This window comes from Diuraphis noxia, unplaced genomic scaffold, assembly GCF_037042655.1.
Source record: "Diuraphis noxia isolate RWA-SAM2 unplaced genomic scaffold, SU_Dnox_SAM2 contig0003, whole genome shotgun sequence".
NCBI classification, from domain to species: domain Eukaryota; kingdom Metazoa; phylum Arthropoda; class Insecta; order Hemiptera; family Aphididae; genus Diuraphis; species Diuraphis noxia.
This window is the reverse complement of record NW_028301713.1, coordinates 43,204,802-43,224,097: the sequence shown is the minus strand read 5'-3', so window position 1 is coordinate 43,224,097 and position 19,296 is coordinate 43,204,802. Positions and strand designations below refer to the sequence as shown.

Sequence of the window (19,296 nt, the reverse complement as noted above, 5' to 3'; positions counted from 1 at the left end):
AATATAATAATAATGACCCCACTGCCACCGCCTTTTGGCTTGACGTGAATATATATCTATAGGAGCACACACGACGGCGCCCGCTTTTTGGGGGATGAAATCTGACAGACGACATAGATGCCAAAACCACCAGGTATATAGCTTATCTACACCTATAATACGTTTGGGTTGCCACGATGGCAGTTTGATATCAAACAGACAAATCAATTTAAGTTTTCTTTTCTTCTCGCTATATTTATCCTGATGTGTTGTGGGTGAGATAAAGTTTTATCACACGCTTTGTATACGTACAACTGCATATAGAATCCGTCGTGTGGATGTTTTATTGTGTATATAGTTTTCAGGGTGTTATGTCGAGCGTTAAGTGGCAAATGGTAAAAGTCGGGACAAAACACCGCATATTTTATTATCCCATTCATATTTTAAATGTGCTATGTGCTGACTATAATATTATATAATAGTGTGCAGATGACGCACTTTCTTACATACGTTATGTCGTAAGATTTTATATGGATTAGCTAAATAAATAAATAAGTAGCCATTTCGGTTTCTATATTATATAAAAGTTCTATTCCGTAAAAAAAATAATAACGTGACATGAAATAAAAACTACAGTATTTCTGGATAATCTGATTTTTTTTCAAATAAATTCATATTTTTGAATGAATATCAAATCCAATTAAATAAATTATATACATATATATAGGTGGTATCTTTGAATGTATGTATTTTCATCGAGAGTATAGCCAGTAGAAATTGGAGCTGTAGGTAGCTCCACAGTCCACAGTCTACAGATTGTGATATGAAAACCAACTTCATATAATCTGTGGTAGCTCCACTTAGTTGTTCATGTGAGATATATTGGCGTAGCAGACATGTAAACATGTTAAACATCTGAATATTTAATGTACGTAAAATGAATATTGAAACCATTCGGACAAGTCAAAAGGGATCGGGTCAACGTTGAAGCATTGCACTTATAGACATTCCATAAGAATGTTAATGGGATATGTAATCGGAGATGAAACTATAGTTACTGCGATTTGGTTTTTAAACTGACAGGTGGATATCATAAGTGTATACTAATATTGCGTGTTATGTTTAGAATCAGCATTAATTATATTGACAGTGTAGCAGTCATTTATTTTTATTCGACAATATTTTCAAGATAACCGTATTTTATTTATGAGTAACATTTAAGATATTTTATGCCTTTTGTATAGGTGCCTAATATTATTTCAATACCAACTAAGTAACTAGTAAAACAAACGAAATAGGTAGCTAGGTATACTACGAATTAAAACATCAACGCATGTATCTTTGATATACTTTGATACATTTGAAAATGTTGTAGGTAATTTTTGTAATTTTTAGATTGCAAGTGCAAGAGAGATGAATGTATTATAGTTTAACAATGATTTGGTTCTACTAACTTGATAATATATCAATATATGTAGGTATAGAACGACAAATGTGATTTTATTAGATGTACCTACCGAATTTATTTATTTATTTAATTATAGGTATTATTAAGTATTTACCTGTATTTTATATTATTTATTGTTATTTATATATCTATTATTTTTTATAATACAATTCTTTTTGGCATTTTATAATCGAAGACAACAATAACTTAGAAGAAGCTATTATTGAATAATTTACCATATTAGGTGCTATAACAACAAAATTAAATTAGTGCGTACAAATGGGATAATTAAAAAATTTCTTAGTATATGATAATTATTTATTAATATATGATATATTTAAAGTTCTGCTTTACTTCTTATTTTACTTTTTACTCTATTTTTACTTTTACAATTAAAAATAAAAAGTTAGTTAATGAATTTGAAAACAAATAATTATCATGCAATCCCACCTAACTAAACAACTGTTTCCGTGGTGTAGCGGTTATCACATCTGCCTAACACGCAGAAGGTCCCCAGTTCGATCCTGGGCGGAAACATAAATTTTTTTTGTGTTTTTTTTTATCTATTTATGTGTGACTAAAGCTTCGTTTGTAAGTAAAACACTTTAAAATATAAAACAAGGTTCTTCTAAGTTGTTTTCATGTAGATTAAAAATGTAGAATATCTATACATATATAGCCGCAATCAAGTGTTTAAAATTCAAGTTCAAATTTTTATAAAATTTGTACAAAAAAGCACGAATATGTATTAATTGAATTGTATTTTAAAATGTAATACAAAATTCCTTACACTTCTTTTTTACTAGAGAGCAGGGATGGGCAACTCAAAGTAACTAGCGGGCCACTTTTAAGTACTTTAAAATCTAGCGGGCCGTAGTGCACAGGAGAAAGCAAAAAAAAAAAAGTCCTTCAAATTTACTAACATTTATTTTTTATCTTTATTTATTTTTATTTACAATTATTATTTAATGTGATACTTGAGGATGAGGTTTTATATGAATTTGAAAATGTAGCGCGGGCCAGATAAAAAAGGTACGCGGGCCGCCAGTTGCCCATCCCTGCTATACAGCATAGGTCGTTAAAAAAAAGTTTAGGGTAAAACCATAATCACATTTTTTTATGAACGACTACAATAATTATAGAATTAAAATATTGTGTAGTTATTGGATATTTAAACGAAAAATAACGATTTTTCATCTGAAGGTTTTGTTAAAAAATATTAGTTTTAGGCGTTTTAGCCTTTAAAGGGTTTGAAACTTTTTAGCATAATGTTCACGTGTATCGTTTTATATTTTATATACTACTTATGTTTAAACTATTAATATTAAAAATTGTTTGCGAACTTACTAACAATAATGTGTACATAATTGATTTATAAGTGAATAATAATACATATATAATTAAAATATAGAATATCAAATTAATATTGTTATTTTTTAATGAAAGGTTTTTGTTGAAAATAACTTCAATCTACCTTACTATTAATATGTATTTCTAATTTAAAAAAAAAATAAATATTTTTATAAATCCTTTTAATAAAATAATAAAATAGCATCAGAAAGAAGCTGACTAGACTATATAAAATCTGCATTCTGCATAATATAGAATAGTTTTCTTACATCATGATTTTCATTGAATTTAAATTAACCATATTATTTAACTAACCTAACCACCTCACTCAATGACTATAGTTAAACTGCTCCACCGCCTACACCTAGGAATTAGCCTTAAAACTGATTTAAGCAACGATTTTATTACCTTTGAATATATTCAATATTTTATGAAACAATTGAAATGACGATATATGGTTTGTGAAAAATAATGTATGTATATTTATATTATTATATAACCATCTTAGCTGTGTGTAATAAACTATAAATGTATTATTCATTAATAATAGTAAGACATAATATAGTTTCAAGCTTTACTTTGGTATTGATCACTATATTATTTTAATTATTATAAACTATTTAATATCCTTTATAACCTTTTTATATCCTCTGTACTTATAATATTTCCTTGAATTTAATTATTCGTGACGAAAAACATAAATTTTCAACAAGCCGTAAAAAGAAGATTTTACCTAAGAATTTAAACCACATTAAAATTAGTTTTATACATTTTTAAACGGAATTTATATTATTTAATATTTATATCGTGTTAAAATATTATATGTGATAAATGTTTATGTTATATTTCCAATTTTTATTCGAAACTCGTTAATAAAGGTTGATTTTGACGTTAATTTAAGCTCAAAATTAAAAGGAATACGACATAACCTTATATAGGTATTTAGCAAACTGGTTTCAAACGTATACAATTTATATTTATATACCTAATGGCTAATAGTTATGAGATGTGTAAAGATTCTCAAGAATGAAGTACATTGAAGGTTTTTTTTGTACAAATGCTGCGACTTTGTTAAACATGTAAGTATTACATTTTTTATGTTTTTAAAAATCCATATATACCTACACCAAATGTAACTTATTGCCATAAGAATGATTCTAAAATTCTTTTTGTATCTCATTTTGAGTTTTATTTTTTATATCAGGGAAACACTTGAAAAGTTGAAAAGTGTGTTTTATATAATTATTTCTTCGAATCATCATTTCAGGCAAACTATATATAGGGTCTATAAACTATGTTCGTTGAAAAATATATAGATACTATTATAATGTATATCCAGTACAGGTTATGACGGTGTTATTATACTGTTATAAGTACATAATTTTTTTTTTTTAAGTACTCGTTTTTTTTTTCTCAGACAGCTAACAAGTTATTGGACTATACAATAGACATCATATTTGAAGAGGTCTAATTATTTTTAAATATTACCCGTAATACAATTTATTCAAAATCGTTACAATAAAATGTATAATTATATAATAAAACATGTCTAATCTTCTAAAATGTATAACATCAACAAGTAACTATAGTGATCTCATTATTTATTATAGGTTATCTATATCATGCTCTCCTACAGTTAAATATTATCAAAAAAAAATATTCTAAGACGCTTGCGCAAAAACATTCATTATTCAATATTTATATGTATAATATACGTATTGGGTTAAGTAATATTTTTGTAAATGGATTTATTAACGCATGGAGTTGAGTTTTGCCATTATCGTAGCGTATATATTATATGTATATCTCCATTAAAGCGTCAGTGGAGTCACAATGACCTCTAAAGTCCGTATTTATACAAAGTTTGGGCGCGATTTCATCTACGGCTCGAGTTGCCATTATAATTTATGTATATATATATACACACACACTCGAAACGTATTATGTGCTGGTATGGTGTCTGTTTATGGATGCGGTCGGGGGTTGGGGAGAGTGTTTCGCGTTTAGTATTTGTCTCTGCACAAACTGCCCCCGAGGACGAGTTTGTGCGCGGGAATCAGCGGAATGGTAGGGTAAGTCAAGCAAGACGTTAGTGAAGTAATTTCGAGGGTGAAAAACAAAAAGCGGAGCTCTATATATAAATACGCAGTGAGAAAGAGAGGGTGGAGAACAATAAAAACTGGTCCGGGGTATTTTCGTTGTTTAATTGGATTCGCTTTGTCGAAGTGACGATGGGGCGGGAACGAGAGGAAGGAAGAAATGGAAAAAAGGAACTACAACAAGAGGAAAGCTTTTAAACTAAAATGGAAACAAACAGCATACTGTGCCAAGTTCATTAATAAAACGGCACCGCCACCACCATCGTCGCAGCCGCCAACGTGTGTATATAACCCGTCTCGCTTTCACCCGGCGGCGTGGCGGCATTTACCCAGAACGCCGCCGCTGACGACTATGTCGTTAACCAACTCCGCCGCCACCGTCGCCACACTAAAAGCTCGTCCGGGTGTCATCGATTAAACCGAACCGGCCAATCGGAGTGAGCCGTTTACGAAATGGCGGCATTAAATGAAGTGGTAATCCTCCTCCGGAGCTGCTTCTACAACCCGCTCCCCCGGGCCCTCTCCGACCCACCCTTATGGCAGTATAAGTCCGGTAATGACTGCGCAGCAAAGTTTTAGCCGCCTGCAGGGCGTCACGGGCCGCCACTATTGCCGCCACCGCCGCCCATTCTCTATTAAGCCTATATAATATATATGTATATAAATTATTCACTATAAAAAAGTGCCATTAAATTTCAATTATAATTATGCTGTGTACATTTATATATCGCATCTAAGGATATAAATCATGTTATATATATATTATAATATATATACATATATTTACCGCGTAAAACATGTTTTGATTATCTATATGTATCATATGTATACAGTACATACAATAATATTATAATATTATACATATACCTGCAAAACGCAAATAAAGTAGGTAAATATAAATATATTATTTATGATAAATAATTATAAATTCAATAATTAAAGGTATGTTTATTTAGTATGTGTATAATATATACCACGATCTATAATCATGAATAATTTTATTTTTCATTTCAGCATATCAAAGGCAGTATTATATTATATACGTAGGTACATATTTTAATATTTTAAAAATCATCAGTTTTTAATTATTTACTATATACTTATATTATACATAGTTAATATTTTACTACTGCCTTTCAACCAAACATTTCTTTTTATTATTATTAAATCACAAGATTTCTAATTATTATGTTATGCATTTACTATTGTATAAGAATCTTCTGTATTATGTATGCATACAATGTGAGTACATGATAATATGATATAATGATTACCACTGTATGTTTGAGAAAAATCTAGTATACTCTAGTATATGTACATACAATATGACTGCGATTTTTAAATTTTATTCGGAGGGAATGACGAGGGATTCCGTACATATTCAAACAAAATTATGAAACGTATGAATAAATATAATTTTCTAAAGAATACAATTTTGAGATTATAACTATAATTGTATTTAAAATCTTAAAAACGTTTAGAACTCTTAATATGAAAACAAATATTTCAGTCTTTAACATCGCTATGTCATCAATAATATATAATAAAGTGAATGCATTGAGTCAGAATCATCAATGTTTTTATTATATACATATTTTAATTATAAAATCATCTAATATAGTATGAAGACATTTAATATCCGGTTGAACGTAATTCTTATTTCTTATATTATCTGACATATTGTGTGGTAAAATTGTTGAATACATTATACTGCTCAATAAATAAATCCGTGGATTAATTCGCGTTTAGAATCAGCTTACATTGTAAGCTATACAAAGAATAAATTACTTGTAAAACATAAATCATATTTTAATCACGACATAAATACAATTTATGTTATTTTTGTAAGAATAAAGAGTATTGGGGTTTTAAAGAGATATGTAATTATATAAAACAAATATACATCTAAAGTGATGATGGTTAAGAACTTATAAAGTCATTACATAGATAACCTACACACTTATGAACCTATTAATAATAATAGCCAATGATCTACATATTATAATGAATATGATAATACCTAATATAATATATATTTATAATGTAATTTAAATTAAGCTACAATAGCCAATGTTTTAATCATATTTTCTATAGTCCTAGGACCTAGAGTAGAGAGTATTATAAGTATGATTTTATTATCTTCACTGCCAGGAAATTTGCTGTGTTAAGAAGAATTTTTTGTAATATAATATAATATGATATATTACAATATATGGTAATGTTTAAATAATAAAAAACCGTATAATAATTTTACTTTAGGTAAAACTCTGGGTATACTCAGGAATTGAGGAATTGAGGTTTCTACATTTAGTACCTCAAGTTTTGATATTTGAATTATTAGAAATTATACATTTAATATAAAATACTTATCTATAATAGATAGTTCATATTAATATAATAAATTAATAATATATAATATTATCCATACGGAGGTCCAAGAGGTGTTACAAATACATAATTGAGAGATTCGATTAAAAAATCTGTTTTATAATTGTTACTAATATTAAATAAAAATAAATTGACAATTTTCAATATAATATATACTATATTGTATAATAATTATCTATATTTTTAATTATATTTGTTTTTTAAACTTGTTTAAAGGTCATTCAGGAAATTAAAATTCACAATACTGCGTAGGTTCCAAAAAAATTATTAAATTCTTCTATTGATTAATTATTGTATTATATTGCATAAATTAACACGAAACTTAAGTCTAAATATTATGTACACACTAAATAGTTAAATGATAAATATTTTTCAATAACCTACTGATTTATACTTTTTAGAAATAAAATTATGACATTTTTTTGCAGTGAGGGAAGGGGTGTTCAACTAATAAAGTATATTAAAATGAAAAATAATATGAATATATGATTTAAATGGACACAAACAGTAATATTATGTGAAATAAAAGTTGTTATAATATAGCAAGCTATATATAACAGCTATATATAGAGGAACGATAATTGGGAATTTCCAACCATCTTTCAAAAGCGCTAAGTCCAAGATCTAAGCAATATCATTAAACTACTCAAATGCTTATTATCAAGAAAAATATCTCATTAATCAAACATAATTAAACAAATGTATATATATATATATAGTATATATAATGTATTTATAATTTTTATAATTAATTTATTTTTTGATAAATAATTATATTATCAAATTCAACCATTTAACCTTTAGTTAATTCAAAATAAATGTAACATTGCACGTAATGTCCAATGGCCTTAAATGCTTAAGCCAAAAAAGTTTTGACGTGGATTTATGTTCTATTATAATTATCAGTTATAATATTGTAACGAGGCAAAATTATTCGTTTTGTTCGACAATTTTTATGAACTGTTTTTACATACTCTAGTTTTACAAACTCTAGAAATTGAAAATCGTCACATGCAAATACAAAACTCTGAATAAATACGAGTTAAAACCTTACAAACTTTCCTTTATAGTTGATATTTTGTTCCATATTATTATGAAGTTTATATTATATATTTGACTTGGTAATTAAATTATGGTTACTAATAATAGTAATAACAACGGTTAGGTTAGGTTAGATATGTATTTATTGTGATTTATTTATTATGTTAACACGAATTTTAATATTATATGTTTAATGTTTATACGCAATCGTGATTTGTGCCTATTAAAAACCGAGTATAATATATCAAATATGATAATTAATATTGGATGATATTAACTAAAACAAATTACCTATAGAAAGACTACAGATACTAAAAAATAAATAATAATAATTTACGACACCCGTAATGTATTAGAATATTGCAGCCTATGTTAAGTCACAACGTTCAAACATTCATTTTGTTATCAATATATTTAAAAATTATATTTATTAGTTATTAGTGTTATTACCTACTATACCTACCTATATGTGTACTTATATGCACAGTGTTATATTATATAACTTTAATAATATATAGAAATGGTTTCGACCACGTTACAGAATATAGTTTTGTCTTTTGTCATCTTATATTTTCGTTTTATTATTATTAAAATAAATAAAGTATTTGGGTCGAATTCTTGAAACCAAATTTGTAAATGATTTCTTTTTTTCTTAACAAAAAAAAAAATCAGGTACATACAATCTGCATTTATAGAATAAGAACCATTTAGTAATTAGAGTATGAACTGAATTATTGTACATGAATAGCTTGACGGAAGAAATTGTTAATTGGTGATGGTGCGATACCACAACACTTAATATATAATTTATTTATTTTGGTATTTCAATTTATTTTATTTGTAAATAGTTATATTTAAAGTTATAAGATAATTTCTTAATTTTTGTATGTATATATTCATAAGAGCTGCAGGTGTCGGCGAAACCAGTGCCAGCCACCGATTATGGGATGGGGAGATGAAATGGCTCAATCCATCGTAATAAGCATCATTCAAGGTTTTAGGTACATTTTTTCGTCAATCAGCACATAATAGTAGAATATTAAAATACAATTATTTTTATTTACATCGTGGCAAAGTGTGCACATAGAGGTATATCTATGGATTGTCAACAAAGGAAACGCGTACCTAATGAGAATACGGCGAGGTTGTTGGAGACTTGTGAGGTTAGAAAAGGTTAAATCGGCTGCCGCCTTTAGAGGAGAAGCGGAGAATAAAGGGACAAAACCTATATATACATATATATATATATATATATATATATTACATACATCCACTCTTTACACTTATATATTATACGTGTGCAGTTGTGGCGTTGGACGCGCCGTCGCCTCTGCGCCGTCGATAAAAGATCAGTTCGAAACGTCCGCTGGGATGAAATTGATGACCGCAATTCCCAAACTACAAATAAGTTCTGGCAAAATGGCCGATATAAACTTGTAATGTCTACAACGTATTTTATATACACACATATATATATATATACAAAACGTATATACTATATATAAAGTTGCCTCGTCGAAACGGTCGCGGAATGATCGTCGTCGGCCGCTGTGGTGGCTGGGTCGGGTGGGAGAGGAGGCATTGTGCATTCATACAATCATACGATATGGATAGGCGCGTGTACGCGAGTATATTATACGTGAGCCGTATATTTCCCCAGATACCATCTCATATTTTATTCTACGGCTGACTGCGTGGAAGAAGAAGAAGAGAGGAAAACCGCGGTCTCCTGCAACAGATTGTCTCGGACAGGGTGGCGAGGGTGTTGGAAATCAAACACAATATGAATTATTATTTTCAACCAAGACGTTACTCGTTGCACGTATAATACCTATATCTATGGAATTTATATATATATGATTATATGCGCAGTGAATTTATCGTTACGATTAGACACCAATGCCTCATTTTAATTTCTACTGCTAACATTTAATTATAGTTCTGAGATTATTTTCGAATAATAATCTGCAAAAATATGTTATTTGTAATTTGTAAATACGAAATTTAAACAAGTAGGTACAATATATTGTGTTAATTTAATTGGATACATGCCAATAAACATATTAAACAAATATTATTATGTGACTATATATAGGTATAGTCAATAGTATAGTTGTAAGTTGTAACGGCGAGGTATCATCACGTTTAGATTTTTAGAAAGATCATAAAGTAGATTTTCATCTACTGATTAACGACATAATAATATGTAATACAAAAGGTTCTTTTGTCTTTGTAAATGTTTATACGCATATTAAAATATTAATGTCTATACCAATTACCATTGCCAACCATGTTTTTCCATTTTCCGTGGTTCTCTCTGTTGCGAGAATTACCTATTATTATTCCGAATGTACATTGTACATACTACATACAATACTAGGGGGAGAAAACAACATGAATACATCCACGAGCCACATGGATAAGTACAATGATATCAAGAGCCAAAATGTTAAAAAATATATTTTATAATTTTTATAATTTTGTCGTATTTTATAAGTAAATATTGATTTTTATTTAATAAGACGCGAGCCGCATGCGGTTCTATAGCCTCAAGTTAGCCACTCCTGCACTATACAGTTCTGTAGCTTTTGAACACGAGTATTTCAAATTGAATTAATTCATTGATGTACCTATACAAATATTTAAATTTATGATTATTACTTCGGAACTTGTGTAGCGTTAAGACCAACTGTTTTATCTTTTATATTTAATATGATGTGAGTGGTGTGTACTAGCTACTACCTATGTACATTTTTATATATTATTTCTTATACAATTTAGTTATATACCTATTAAAGTTTGATCTATCTCATTTATCTTAACTTAACCGACTTTATTATAATTATATGCCACAATGTCAGTTTCATGATATCTAAAAATAATATTGTGTATTTAATTACTGTGTATAATTGAACATTTATCACAATTTTCCCCACTACGAACATGCTGTGTGGGTAGTAAGTGGGAACTGAGAAAGAGTGACTTTGGGGTGGTTTCTGATATATACTGATGTACTTATTTTATTAATTAATATATATTGGTTATAATAGTATAGACATATATAATATTTAACTGTCTTTTTCTTGAACCCTTAGACCTTAGTTGTACTAATAAATCGTTTTGCATTTGTATTTTGTCGAATGAATAAGCAATTTAAGTTAAAACAATAAGTAATGGGTATGTTATGTATTTGACAAAGGTTATGCATATGTTTATATTACATATTTATACCAAACTTAACCGTATATGACTTGTGGTTAATCGCATAATAACTGTGAGCAGAATAATTCTGTGGCCTAACTATTTGTAGGTAGCAAACATATTATAAAAAAAAAATATATATAATGATATTTAAAATTTTGAGTTTAAATACAATATGTAATCATTAATTAATTATCACAAATATTGGAGGTTGTCACGAAAAAAGGAAAGATAATTCAATTTAAAAAAAAAAGTGTTTGTTCAATTTTTTTATTATATTTGAAAGCGTATCAATAATGTAGATTCTTAAGATAATACTTATAATATGTAGTATAAAAATGAAAAATTTAAATTTAAGAAACACATTTTTTCTGAAAATTGTAATATTATAGTTATTCACTTTAAGAAAACGCTTAAAACAACCACTTACTAAGTAAAAACTAATAACTTATTAATCGCGGTGGATGCGAGATCAGTCATTTGTTGCAAAAACACAAATAAAATTCACGAATATTTGCTTTTACAGGTACGTCGGTCTGTAACGAATACTAGGACACTGCACGTAGAGCAGCATTAACGAATACAACAACAAAACGGACAGTACGAAATGTGGTTGATGTAGGTAAGTGGTTAGAATGTGTGGTCAGCAAGTGGATTCTTGCGTGCGATGATGAATGGTGAGTCGATCGACGGAAATCCACGCCGTGGACAGATCGCGTTGCACCATAAACGTCTTCTTCCGGCGTCCGAGTACGACGAATGGGCCCTCGCACATAACGAGGCTGCACCGGTGGTCTGACCGCGTCGATCCGGACAAAAGCACGACTGACCGGCCGGCTCAGATCGATGGGCGCGAACGTATTGCGTTGAGTATCGTGGTTCGAACCTGTAGGGGTGTATCGGAGCTGTATAGCAACGCAGTTACCAGTACGGACGGCCGTGGCTCGGATTGAGCTGGGTGAAATTACTCGCCTGTGAGTCTGTTGCCGTACTCGGCAGGAGTTTGTTCGATACCCGCTTTGACCATAGTGTGTCGCGCTGCAGCGCCAGTTGTACGATATAGGCAACCGCGGTGATTCGTGCGCGGTGATGAGCGTGTGGTGAAAAAGTTCTACTATTCGGTTTGCCCGAAGGCGATACGACCAGTGGCGTATACTTAGAGGGGGTGCAGGAAGTGCATTGCACCAAGGCCCTTTAGCTGTGTTTTATAAATGGAGCCCTTGAGCCCCTAATCGGCCTAATTAACAAGTAGCAACTGAAACTTTATTAGGGGCCCGAAAAATTAGGTGCACCCCTGTGCAGCTTAAACATATAGAAACGCCACTGGATACGACGATGTTTGAGTGTGTTGAATACCGAAGGTGATGAAAAGTGATTTGAACAGATCCTACTCGAAACGTCTGCCTTGGTCGGTGATGACGACGTCGGGCACCGCCGAACCGTGCTATTTCCAGACATCCGGTTCGTTGTTAAAAGTTGCGCGACTGTGTAGGCTGACATAATGAAAACTCGACGTCTATATATGTATCGCCGGTTTATCGACATGCGCGCGCTATTACCCGTGGAATAATATCCGAGTACAGAACGCCGTCCAGAAAAGTGCGCGCCTGCAGCAGCGACAAAGAACTCGTCATCGAATCATCTGCAGCGATAATACACTGGAACGACGGATCGTTAGGTTGGTCGATTGCCCATAAGTCCGCTGTAGCGTTGTTGTCATCAGTGATTGCAAGTCTCGACAGCGCATCGGTGACGATGTTGTCCCGCTAGCTCGAAATCAGTGCTGTAGTGGAGGGTATACGCCGCATACTTGCTGGTTATTTCTAATAAACACCGTACACCTTCTGATTAAGGAATAAGGTCGTATACTCTCTGTTGTAGTGAAATTACCAAATAATATAAAGATAAAAGTCATTAGATTATTATTAATATTTTTGATCGAAAAACTATAAGAATGGATAGACAATTTGTATAAAACATAATTTATTTAAATTAAAAAAAAAAAATAATTAGTTTTAATTTGTACAATTAATGTATGTGTTTTGTGTTATTTACCCTCCACCAAAGTGATACCTAATATTTATCATAATATGATAATATAAATGTTTAATATATATAAATCATAACATATTATACCCTATGCTTATTTTAGGACTACAGCACTGCCCGAAATGTATTCAACGTTGCGTATGAATTGAAAAAGAAACGAAATTTCTCGTGCCTGTCGGTCGACGATCTTTTCTGCGTTGAGCGTAAACAATATGTAAATAAGTGAGAGGCTTGTGACAATGTGAACTGTTCGAAGTGTCGTGAGGCGCTCTCCTTCGATGCATAATGGTCGAAATGTCGCGTGCCCAAATACGCGGTGAGAAGTTCTCCGTCATACGTGCTGTATATCTTTGTTCGGCGGGAGATAACTTTTTCGAGAAACAAACAAGTGGCTACCACTGACCGCTGACGTTCTGTTCGAGGACGGTTCTCCACAACGATATTTGACGCGTCGGTGCTGAAGCGTTGCGCGGCGTCCGAGCTCAGGTGCGATAGTCGTGCTGAGTCGACGAGCGCTCGTCGACAGTCGTGGAAACTGTCTTGTGCGGTCGCTGTCCTGTTTTTTGATCTAGGCTGATATCTTGTCATATAGCGAAGCTTGTAGTTCGGCCAAGTTAGGAATTAAACGATGACAATGAACCGAGAAAACGTTGAATCTGCAGACGGCAATTGCATTTATAATTTTAAAAACAAAATCATAGTCTTCCAAAGTTACTTATCATAAAATGAGGTGAAAGGCGACGGGGCCCCTAAAATGGTGGGGCCCTGATCAGCTGCCACTTCTGCTCTGCTCTTCCACCGGCGCTGCTAATAAGTATATAAGGGCGGTAGGGGGGGGGGGGGTAAATAAGGGTGTAAAAGGACAAATAAATTAATTTATGAAATACAAACTTGAACATATTTTTAATTGAAAAAGCAAGTAGGTATCAGGTATGTATAAATGGCAAAAAGTCAAGTTTTCGTCATCGATAACTTACTATTTATTGACCCTATGTAGTCGATTCGTTGCGCTGCATAATACTGTTAGGTTTATCAATAATAAAATGAAATAAATAAGAGTTGATTACCTATTTAAAAATTTGAGATTTAGCCACAGATATATAATCATACATGTTTATATATGATATATATATATTTATAGATTTAGCGAACGTCTGAGTATAAATAATTGAGTTATGTAATATGTAGTCATTAGTAGCAAATAAAGAATATTTCTTAATTTTTGTTTACATAAAAGTGCTTCGATAAAAAACGAAATGGAATTCGTAATCAGGTTATTTGCTCCACAATTGGCCTTGAGTGTCGGTCGTGGCTATAAGTAGACGTCTTGTTCAACCCTGAATATAGGTAAGTTCTGATAATATAATCAAAACTAGACTTAATTGATATAGTTTTAAACAACCATAACATCTGTTTCCGTGGTGTAGCGGTTATCACATCTGCCTAACACGCAGAAGGTCCCCAGTTCGATCCTGGGCGGAAACAAAAAATTTTTTTGCGTTTTTTCTCCAAGTTTATAAAGAAATTGTTTTATTTACGAAGATTATTATCATGTTAGATTCAAAGCATATTCTGTTGATTTTACAATGCTGTATGTTTTTTTGTTTTAGTAATATAATATTAACTACCTAGAAGACAACATTAGACACTTAAAACTTTTAAAGTATATATTAACTATTAACATGTATTTCAATGTTATACACACAATGAAATTGTCAGTTGTAATTAATTGGGAAAAAATTAGTTCAATCTACTATATTTATTCTATAGTAAAACAAATTACTTTAACAGCAATAATATATTAATATCATAAAACCATACTTAGTAATTTAGGTAAGTATTAGGCGGGTAGATTGTCTTCCGCTCAAAATAATTTTTTGAATTCAATGTTTTTATATATTTGAATTCAAACTTAGCGCATCAATTGTAGTGACTCCCTAGACACTTACTGTAGATACAGCAGAGCGTTTTCACGTTTTTTTTCTCAATTGTGTTTTAGCTTTTATCAAGAATAATATACATAAAATAGAAACCATCAACCGATATTAAATTATTTCACAAAAACATAAATTATTTGTAGTCAAGTAACTAATTTACTTTGTATGCAATCATAAAATAATCTACAATCGACAACCGCGGCACTACGCCATTGAAATCCATTGAAAATATTGCAACTCTCATTACAGTTTGATATTTTACTTGACCCCAATTGGTCCTAAAATAGAATAAATTATGTCCAGTATTAAGGTTCTTTATCCATCCAATCCGATTGTCTGAACTCTAAAACTCTGTGTACTTTTTCTAAGATTAATCAATTTGGTATAGCTTGCTTTAGGTTATGGTAATGGATAATATAATTTGTTTTCGAATGAAGTGTCGCCATAAGTTTTTTTACTATTGAGCCAGGAGGAAATTCTCGGTTAAAAATGTTAGGTCGTTGTGTTTGTTATGTAAATGTTGTGGGTATGATATATCTATCTCATACACTCTACTTACATCTCAAGTAGGTGTTAAAACATCTAGCTCGTCTAATTTAGGTTCAACCCATTTAAAGTCACTGTAAGGCATTGACCACCAATTGTCGTATTTATGACATGATATGAATGTATTTATTATTTATCTGTATTTTTCATGAAATACTAATTGATTTTATTTGAGAGCGATGTGCCTGTCTTAACAAAACCACGGTTATTGACGATGTCTATGAGTGTTTTTTTAGCATTTACTGCTTCGCTTGAATTTTATACATGATGTCCGCGCTTAAGACTATTGTGATTTAAAGCGAATGGAGTTGAAATCAGATAAATATTTTACTATTAAAAAAAAAAGTGTATAGAAAAAAAATGTATGAAAATCGTGTTTTTATGTAGCTTGAATATTTATGTCTATATATGATGGAAATACCATTATATTTAGTTGAGAACGTTTCATTGTTTCATATAACTCATTAAATTATAATATTATATATTACACAACTGATATGAGAATATGGGTTTATAAAAAAGTTTTATAGAATTGATTAATTCTGAATTTCTGAATTATATAATTTTTAAATAATTTTATCAAGATTTTTAGATACCCATCTATGTTTTCATTAGGAATAATATTAAATGTGTACATGTTTACTAGAAAAATAAGAAAATCATAATATATTATAAAATGCATATAATATACGTATCATATATTATATGATCAAATATATTCAAGGCTGGGCAAGTTAACTAATTATTTTAACTCGTTAAGTTAAGTTAATACAGAAAAATGTAAGTTAAGTTTAAAGTTTAAAGTTAGTTTTCTTATTTATTTAACTCGTTAAAAGTTAAAAGTTAATTTGAAAAAAGTAACTTAACTTAGTTAAAAATAAGTTTATTTTCTTTTTTCATGTACAATAAATTATCATACATTTTTATCAAAGCTTAACACATAACCCAATATAATGGAAGTCTAACTATTTTCAATAAACATATGTAATTGTATTAATTACAGTAGGTACTTAGTAAGTACCACGGTTATTTACATAATTTACAATTATGTAAATAACCGTGGTAAGTACTACTTACATACTTCAATCAATTATAAAATCTATCAAAATAAATAAATTATTTCAATGTATTTTTTTTACCTACACGTTTTCCAAAATGATGGCTTGACTTAAAATTTTTTTTTCTTGTTGATACCCATTAAATTTGTAAATTGTAATTATTAAATTTGTTATTAGGATTTAATTAGATAAATTTCACATATATAACATTTTTGTTTTATAATAATATATTATATATATATACATATTTTCTGCGAATAAGCAGAATAAAATAAAATATTATTATCTAATACTATTATTATTACTCGTAAATCGTTTCCCAAATGTTATATAGGTAGATAGTTGTACTTATACACGTTATTCTAATATCTATTAAAATTTCAAATATAGAAATAATGCAAAACACTCACATTCATATCGTTAAGTATTTGGTTATTCCCACAATTATTATTTTTATATATATAATATACATATATGTATGTATAATATCAATAAGTTATAAAAATCAAAATATAATTTTAGATATATGAAATTTATATTAGGACAAATTAATAAATTAACTCGTTAAGTTATAAGTTGTTTAAAAAAAAAAGAAACTCGTTAAGCTGGAAGTTTTGAAAATAAAAGTAACTCGTTAAATAACTTAGTTAAAAATAACTTAACTTTAACTTTTTAACTCGTTAATGCCCAGCCTTGAATATATTTATCAAAACATCTATGTCTATACTTAAGAATTAAAATTATTTGTGTTGATATGATTTTAATAACGTTATGACGATAATGGTATGGAAATATTTTCAATTACTTTAATAAATGATTACATGAGTTTATCAAAAATTATTTAACTACTTATTTTACTAATATTTTTAATATTTATATAAGTATTTTATTAACGTGGCCAACTATGTTAGTTGCACAGGATTTTATCTAAATTATGATATTTTTCCATAATTTTATACAATTAAGTTATTTTTTCCTATTTTTTTTTATTAGGAAGTGATGATTTTTATGTTCATTCACTATGATACTTTTAATTGTATAAGTATTCTATCATAACAGTTTGAATAAAAAAAAAAAATAAAATCATTTTTATTTGAAATATTTTTGTATAGGTACAGAAATATTTTGTTTTAATAATTCATCTATAAAGTTATATTTCTACACAAAGTGTTTTATTGTTTTCAACAAAGTAATATAAGTAAGTTAAAAGGGGGAGGATATCTAGAACATACATTTTCATTCTACTCATTACCTATATTATTGACTATTGTAGAATTTTATTTATTATTTATAACAATCATATTAAATTTAGTAATATGATACAATAATTCATGGCATAATTGGTATGTTGATTTTAGAAAGTAGGTACCTATTCTGTGTTATGTTTATCAAATTTATGCATTTTTCTTAAGAGGACGCTACACCCGCATGTGTTGTCTCCGTCTTACAAGTGCGTAACATTACAAAAACTGTTTCGCGCGGGAAAGAACCGAGAACGATACAGTTATAACTAAGAAACGAAATTTTCACCACATAAAAAGGAGAATTTTGTCTGTGAAATATCGTTTTTATTTTTTCGATATTAGAACTACAAAAAAAGTTATTCATGTTTAAAAAACACAAAAATTAATATATTATAAAACAATAAGAATTTTTTTTGTATAAGTGATATTGAAAAAATAAAAACGATATTTCACAGAAAAAATTCTCCTTTTTATGTGGTGAAAATTTCGTTTCTTAGTTATAACTGTATCTTTTTCGGTTCTTTGCCGCGTGAAACAGTTTTTGCAATGTTACGCACTTGTAAGACGGAGACAACACATACGGGTGTAGCGTCCTCTTAAACAAAATTCAATTGTGTATGGTGTTCATTTTTTAAGAGAAATTTGTTTTTCATAATAGTAATAAGTCGAAATGAATACTGAAAGTCTGCAAATGATGATTTTTTTCTACTGCACGTATCAAAAATTTGCAGAATGTTGCATTAAAAATGATTTTTAAATTCATTATTATACTGTATTCTTTGATAAGATTATTATTAAGAAATGTATCTATAAGTATGTTGATTATGATGATTTTCAACAAAATTGTCAATTGTCACACAAATTATTATAAGTATTTTTATTTATAGCATATAATAAACATCACACACGTCATGTCAAATTGTACTTACAGAAAGTGAACGTGAAGTACCTATTTGG

The 19,296-nt window shown here is 29.5% G+C and overlaps 1 long non-coding RNA gene and 2 other non-coding genes across 3 annotated transcripts in view; 2 read left to right on the top strand and 1 right to left on the bottom strand.

The window, feature by feature from the left end:
* The window catches only part of LOC149057403 (uncharacterized), a 65,876-nt gene that overhangs the window by 36,777 nt on the left and 9,803 nt on the right, over window positions 1-19,296 (bottom strand). The gene's annotated exons all lie outside the window — the stretch shown is intronic.
* On the top strand, window positions 1,891-1,963 carry TRNAV-AAC (transfer RNA valine (anticodon AAC)). Its single transcript has one exon. It is a non-coding gene; the product is annotated as a tRNA-Val (tRNA).
* On the top strand, window positions 14,967-15,039 carry TRNAV-AAC (transfer RNA valine (anticodon AAC)). Its single transcript has one exon. It is a non-coding gene; the product is annotated as a tRNA-Val (tRNA).